General features: G+C 47.9%; 1 long non-coding RNA gene across 1 annotated transcript; it reads left to right on the top strand.

Annotated features, from left to right (window-relative positions):
* Positions 1–18: 18 nt before the first annotated feature.
* On the top strand, positions 19–2,440 carry LOC104002288 (uncharacterized). Its single transcript, XR_008539565.2, has 3 exons — positions 19–143; positions 586–901; positions 1,471–2,440. It is a non-coding gene; the product is annotated as an uncharacterized LOC104002288 (long non-coding RNA).
* Positions 2,441–7,042: the final 4,602 nt, after the last annotated feature.

The raw sequence follows: 7,042 nt of genomic DNA, 5'->3' as shown, positions 1-7,042 counted from the left end.
GGGAGGGGCGGAAAGAGCAGAGGGAGGGGCACAGGGGGCTGAGGAGTGCTGCGTTGGGCTTCCAGCTCCCTACAACGCAGACCAGTACTGGAGTTCGTGCTGCTGGAAGACCGCCGCCCGACTCTGGGCCCCGGGTAGGAAACGTAAGTGCCAGGAAGTTAGCAGAGTGGTTCTTTGGCTGGCGCCTGAACCTCGCCAGTCTTCGTCGCCCCTCCCCTGCCAACGCCTACCCCGCTTCGACCGGAGGGTGCGCTGTCCCTCTGGTCACTGTGATCACCGTCCCTGGCCGCCTGCGGATACCCACGCCGCGCTCAGAAGAGGGCTCTGAGGCCACGCCCGCCTGTGGGGTCGGTGGCCGGGCTTCCGGGACCCCAGAGGGAGTCGTCGCGCGCTAGGTGGAGGGGACCCCTCTGGAATCCGGCGATCCCCGGGCGCAGATGCAGGAGCGAGTGGGGAGAGCCGCGTTCCTGGCATGTTTGCCTCGAGTTAGTCACGAAGGAATCGAAGAGAGCCTTAGTCTTCGAGGCTTTTCCCTTCCTGTGAGCCCCTTTGAGGCCAGCACATTGATTTTTTTTTCTTTCGCAGAACAATTTCGGACCTCCTGGGGTCTATGCTAGGTATGAGGTGTATCTTTGCCCTCCATCAAGTAGCAAAGATGGACATGTAAACAAATTTCGACACTGTGATGACTGCCACAAAAAGCAGCATTATGAGGTTGAATGTAAAAGGATAACCTTAGCGGCGGCGGGGGCCGGAGGATGAAGGAAGGCTTCCTGAGGTAGGCGCTGGTTGAAACTGAAGTTGGAGAGAGCAAGTGGCATTTGCTGAAGTGCATTTCCGGTAGAAAACTCCAGTGGTCCCTCACCTGACTGAGTGGCGCAGTCAGAGATAAATGGAACAGGTACACTGACCAGAAAGGGCAAGATGGACTAAACTTCGCCGTTGGGCCACTGGGCTCCCCCGCAGGATTTTAAAGGGCTAGCCAGTAGATGGATTTTGTTTTTGTTATTTTCGCAATTTATTTTCAAATATGTAATACGCGAACTTGGTACAACATTCATGTGATAAAAAGGTAGATACGTGGGCAGGACGCGGTGGCTCACGCCTGTAATCCCAGCATTTTGGGAGGCCGAGATGGGCGGATCACTTGCTGTCAGGAGTTCGAGACCAGCCTGACCAACATGGTAAAACCCCGCCTCTACTAAAAATACAAAAATTACCTGGGCGTGGTGGCGGGCGCCTGTAATCCCAACTACTAGGGAGGCTGAGGCAGGAGAATCGCTTGAACCCGGGAGGCGGAGGTTGCAACAGTGAGCCGAGATCGCGCCACTGCTCTCCAGCCTGGGCGACAGTTAGACCCGTCTCAAAAAAAAAAAAAAAAAAAAAAAAGGTAGATACAACGATCAGCTGCTCCGCTCCGTTCTTTCTAGTGGTAACCATTGTTCCCCCTTTCTGGTGTTATCTTTTCAGAGTCTACAAATAAACATTTTATAAAGATGATCCTTCAATACATATTCTACAGCCCAGTTAAAATGTGAGAGGCCATGATCTACAGACAGCCGTTTATAAAGGTGGATCAGGGCCGGACACGGTGGCTCAACGTCTGTAATCCCGGCACTCTGGGAGGCCAAAGCGGGAGGATCGCTTGAGCCCAGGAGTTCGAGACCAACCTGGCCAACATGGTGAGACCCCATCTTTACAAAAAAATATATATATCCAAGCATAGTGGTGTGCACCTGTGCTCCTGTGGTCCCAGCTACTCAGGAAGCTGAGGCAGTCGAGGCTGCAGTGAGCCACGTTCTGGCCACTACACTCCAGCCTGGGCATCAAAGTGACAAGACCAAAAAAAAAAAAATGTGGATTGGAAGGAGGCAAGAAAGAAGGCAGGAAAAGGGTGGAATGTAAGTCCCTAAGGACACAATCTTACTCACAATTGTATCTCCAACATTTGGCATAATGCCTAATATGTAAGTATTTTATGAATTAATTAAACGAGAACACAAGCCTAAATTAAGGCAATGGCAATGGAGAAGAAGAAACCAACTTGAGAAATATTTAAAGGTCGTTGTCAATGGAAGTTAGTGACTTTAATGGTTAATTTTATCTATCAACTTGGCTAGGCGATGCTACCCATGTTACTCAGTTTTTGGTCAAACACTAGTCTAGTTGTTGCTATGAATTGTATTTGTTAGATGTGATTAACATTTAAATCAGCAGACTTTGATTAAAGTACATTACCCTCTATAATGAGGGTGGGCCGCATCCGGTCAGTTCAAATTAAAACGAGACCCTTAAGAAGAAGCAATTCAGCCTCCAGACTGCAGCGTCAAATCTCCCTGGGTCTCCAGGCTGTTTGTCTGCCCTGCAGATTTCAGACTTGCCAGCTCCCAGAATAATGTGAGCCAATTCCTTAAAATAAATCTCTTTCTGCATATACACATCCTATTGATTCTGTTTCTCTGGAGAACCCATACTAATATAGTGTCTGACTAGATATGAAGGAGGAGGGGAAGGGAGAAATAGAAGATAGACGATGCCTTTGGATATTGAGTCTGACACTTATCTAGTTGCTTAAGTCAAAAACCTGAAAACTGGCTAGGCACGCCTATTACGGGCTCACGCCTGTAATCCCAGCACTTAGGGAGGCTGAGGCAGGCAGATCATTTGAAGTAATTCAAGACCAGCCTGGCCAACATGATGAAACCCCAAGACCACTAAAAATACAAAAATTAGCCGGGCGTGGTGGCACATGCCTGTAACCCCAGCTCCTCAGGAGGCTAAAGCAGGAGAATTGCTTGAACCCAGGAAACAGAGGTTGCAGTGAGCCGAGATTGTGCTACTCCACTCCAGCCTGGGAGAGACTCCATCCGAAAACAAACAACAAAAAAAAATGCTGGGCGCGGTGGCTCACGCCTGTAATCCCAGCACTTTGGGAGGCTGAGGCGGGCGGATCACCTGAGGTCAGGAGTTCAAGACCAGCCTGGCCAATGTGGCAAACCCCGTCTCTACTAAAAATAAAAAAAAAATTAGCTGGGCATGTTGGCGGGCACCGTAATACCAGCTACTCGGGAAGATGAGGCAGGAGAATCACTTGAACTGGGAGGCAGAAGTTGCAGTGAGCCAAGATCGCGCCATTGCACTTTAGCCTGGGCGACAAGCGAAACTCCATCTCAAAAAAAAAGAAGAAGAAGGCTGGGCGCGGTGGCTCATGCCTGTAATCCCAGCACTTTGGGAGGCCGAGGTGGGTGGATCACTTGAGGTCAGTAGTTCGAGACTAGCCTGGACATGGTGAAACCTGTCTCTACTAAAAATACAAAAATTAGCCAGGTGTAGTGGCTCATGCCTATAATTCCAGCTACTTGGGAGGTTGAGGCAGGACAATGGTTTGAACCCAGGAGGCAGAGGTTGTAGTGAGCCGAGATTGTGCCACTACACTCCAGCCTGGATGACACTCTATCAAAAAAAAAAAAAAAGAAAAGAAAAAAAAAAAAAAACTGGGGCATGTGGGTTGAAGGTGCTATGGAAAAATTCATGGGCTATGTGTATGCAGCATTGTTTTCAAAGCAGAAATTGAGAATTCATTTATAGTGGTGTGCATACTGCTTTTTCAAATGAGGAAACAGGAAAACAAGGGTCTAGACCTATGTATTAGGGACTTCCTTTAGTCTGTAAAACTTGTGCCGGGCGTGGTGGCTCACACCTGTAATCCCAGCACTTTGGGTGGCTGAGGCAGGTGGATCACCTGAAGTCAGGAGTTCCAAGACCAGGCTGGCCAACCTGGTGAGACCCCCGTCTCTACTAAAAATACAAAAAAATAGCCGGATGTGGTGGTGCACTCCTGTAATCCCAGCTATTTGGAAGGCTGAGGCAGGAGAATCACTTGAACCTAGGAGGCAGAGGTTGCAGTGAGCCAAGATCATGCCACTGCACCCAGCCTGGGCAACAGAGCGAGACTCTGTCTCAAAACAAACACACAAAAAAACTTGTGATTCACAGGTTAGTCTCTAGGGGAGCTCTATAATTACAAAGACAGTGACAGTATTCCCATTTTACAGATGAGCAGACTAGGTAATCAATGTTTCTTAACAAATTAACATTAAAACTTCTGTCAGGAAGTTCCAGGCCAGGCACAGTGGCTCACATCTAAAATGCCGGCACTTAGGAAGGCTGAGGCAGGAGGATCACTTGAGCTCATTTCAAGACCAGCCTGGGCAACATGGCAAGACTCCATCTCTACAAAAAATAAAAAATTAGCTGGGCATGGTGGCACACACCTGTAGTTTCTGCTACTCAGGGGGCTGAAGTGGGAGGGCCACTTGAGCCTGGGAGGTTGAGGTTGCAGTGAGCCATGATCGTGCCACTGCACTCCCTCCAGCCTGGATGACAGAGCCAGCCCGTCTCAAAAAAAGTTTCATCATGGCTGGGTGCAGTGGCTTATGACTGTCATCCAAGCACTTTGGGAGGCAGAGACGGGTGGATCACCTGAAGTCAGGAGTTCCACCAGCTACTCAGGAGGCTGAGGCAGGAGAATCACTTGAACCCGGGAGGTGGAGGTTGCAGTGAGCTGAGATCCCGCCACTGCACTCCAGACTAAGTAACAGAGTGAGACTTCATGTCAAAAAAAAAAAAAAGTTTCATCATTAAAGCTATAGAAGAGTAAATAAACAACACAAATGAAGCAGAGCTACTTATAGGTTCTTTTTTTTGAGATGACATTTTGCTCTCGTTGCCCAGGCTGGCGCAATCTCTCCTCACGGCAACCTCTGCCTCCCAGGTTCCAGTGATTCTCCTGTCTCAGCCTCCTGAGCAGCTGGGATTACAAGTGTGTGCCACCATGCCCAGATAATTTTTTGTAGTTTTAGTAGAGATGGATTTCATCGTGTTGGCCAGGCTGGTCTCGAACTCCTAACCTCAGGTGATCCCCCCCGCCTCAGCCTCCCAAAGTGCAGGGATTACAGGTGTGAGTCATTGTGCCTGGCCTTATAGTTTTTTTTTTTTTTTTTTGAGATGGACTCTCGCTCTGTTACCCAGGCTGGAGTGCAGTGGCACAATCTCGGCTCACTGCAAGATCCGCCTCCTGGGTTCACGCCATTCTCCTGCCTCAGCCTCCCGAGTAGCTGGGACTACAGGTGCCCGCCACCGCGCCCGGCTAATTTTTTTTGTATTTTTAGTAGAGACGGGGTTTCACCGTGGTCTTGATCTCCTGACCTCGTGATCCGCCCGCCTCGGCCTTCCAAAGTGCTAGGATTACAGGTGTGAGCCACGCGCCCGGCCCCTTTATAGCTTCTTTTTAAGAGGAAGTACCTTAAGCATCAGACTCAAAATCTTATAAAGATGGACTAGGTTAAGGCTGAAGAGCAGATTGTTTTAATTGGAAGTAGGGGCAGGTCAAAACTCCTATTTATAAAAGTGCAAAATTATGGAGTCATTGCATGTTTTTTCTAATGATTTCTTGGGAAAAAGAGTACATGTAAAAACAAATTTTGGCAGAGCACAGTGGCTCATGCCTGTAATCCCAGAACTTTGGGAGGCCAAGGCAGGCGGGTGGATCACTTGAGGTCAGGAGTTCGAGACCAGCCTGGCCAACATGGTGAAACCCTGTCTCTACTAAAAATACAAAAATTGGCTGAGCATCATGGTGCACGCCTGTAGTCCCAGCTACTAGGGAGGCTGAGGCGGGAGAATCGCTGGAACCCGGGAGGCAGAGGTTGCAGGGAGCTGAGATCCCACCACTGCACTCCAGCCTGGACAACAGAGCAAGATTACATCTCAATAATTAAATAAATAAAGTTTTTGATTTATATGATTTAAGTTAAATGAAATTTTTTATTTTAAACCAAAACGAAAAACCAAAACCCTACCCCCATGAGTCTTAAGACATGAAACTGTCTCCATTCAACTTCCATATATTTTTCCATACTTACAGGGTGCCATAAAATCCTAGAGTACCTTCCTACTCCTGTCTGGCCAGCGGAAAAAACATGCCTTCCTCAGGGAGTGCCTAAAATCCACATGATTAGTAAGCTCTCAGTAAGCCACACAAGCCATACTCTCCCCAAAACCTTAACAATCTTCTGACCTGACTGTCCACTATGATGCTATCACCCAGTGCATTAACTTAAGAGAAAGGGAATACTTTACATGGAGAGTTATATAACCGCTAACTGGCCTCCCACCCACCCACTCTATTTCCAAAGCAATCTTTTAAAATATGCACCTGATCATTTACTCCCCTGAGCCTCCTCTCCCCACAGCCAAGCCTAGCTTTAGCCCTTTAACCAATAAAAGGATCTTGACTTTCTCTACTGGTAGATTTTAAGCTTAAGATTTTAAGGCATTGTCTGTTTTGCCACCTTCTACCATTCACAGAGCCTGGCATGGTGCCTAACACGTAGTGGTTTTTATTTTTTATTTTTTGAGATAGAGTCTCTGTCACCGAGGCTGGAGTGCAGTGGCACAATCTCGGCTCACTGCAACCTCTGCCTCTCTGGTTCAAGCGATTCTCCTGCCTCAGCCTTCCAAGTAGCTGGGACTACAGGCGTGCACTACGATACCTGGCTAATTTTTGTATTTTTAGAAGAGACGAGGGTTTCACCATGTTGTCCAGGCTGGTCTCAACTCCTGACCTCAATTATCTGCCCACTTCAGCCTCCCAAAGTGCTGGGATAATAGGCGTGAGCCACTGCACCCGGCCTAACAGGTCTTTTAAAAAATGCAGCCCACTGCTATGTCTTTCTTAAAAACCCTCCCTGACATCTGTGGTCCTGTGGTATTACAATATCCTGATCCTACTGCACATTCCTGCTTTCTGGCTTCAGACATCTCTCAAAACCTGGTATATAGTTCTCATCCCTCCTTCAGAAAACTACCTGCTTTAACATCTCCGTCCTCATGTTACTTGTATATTGCTTTACGGCTTATAACATGTTTTGACATTTCATTTGATCCTTATAATTCTGAAAGGTAGGTAACAACCCTCTTGCTTATTAAGTGGCTGGGTTTTCAGGGACTTGAATTCAAATTTGATTCTGAACTTCATGCT

Source organism: Pan troglodytes, chromosome 16, assembly GCF_028858775.2.
Source record: "Pan troglodytes isolate AG18354 chromosome 16, NHGRI_mPanTro3-v2.0_pri, whole genome shotgun sequence".
Taxonomy (NCBI): Eukaryota; Metazoa; Chordata; class Mammalia; order Primates; family Hominidae; genus Pan; species Pan troglodytes.
The sequence above is the reverse complement of the archived record's forward strand: the minus strand, read 5'-3'. Positions and strand labels throughout refer to the sequence as shown.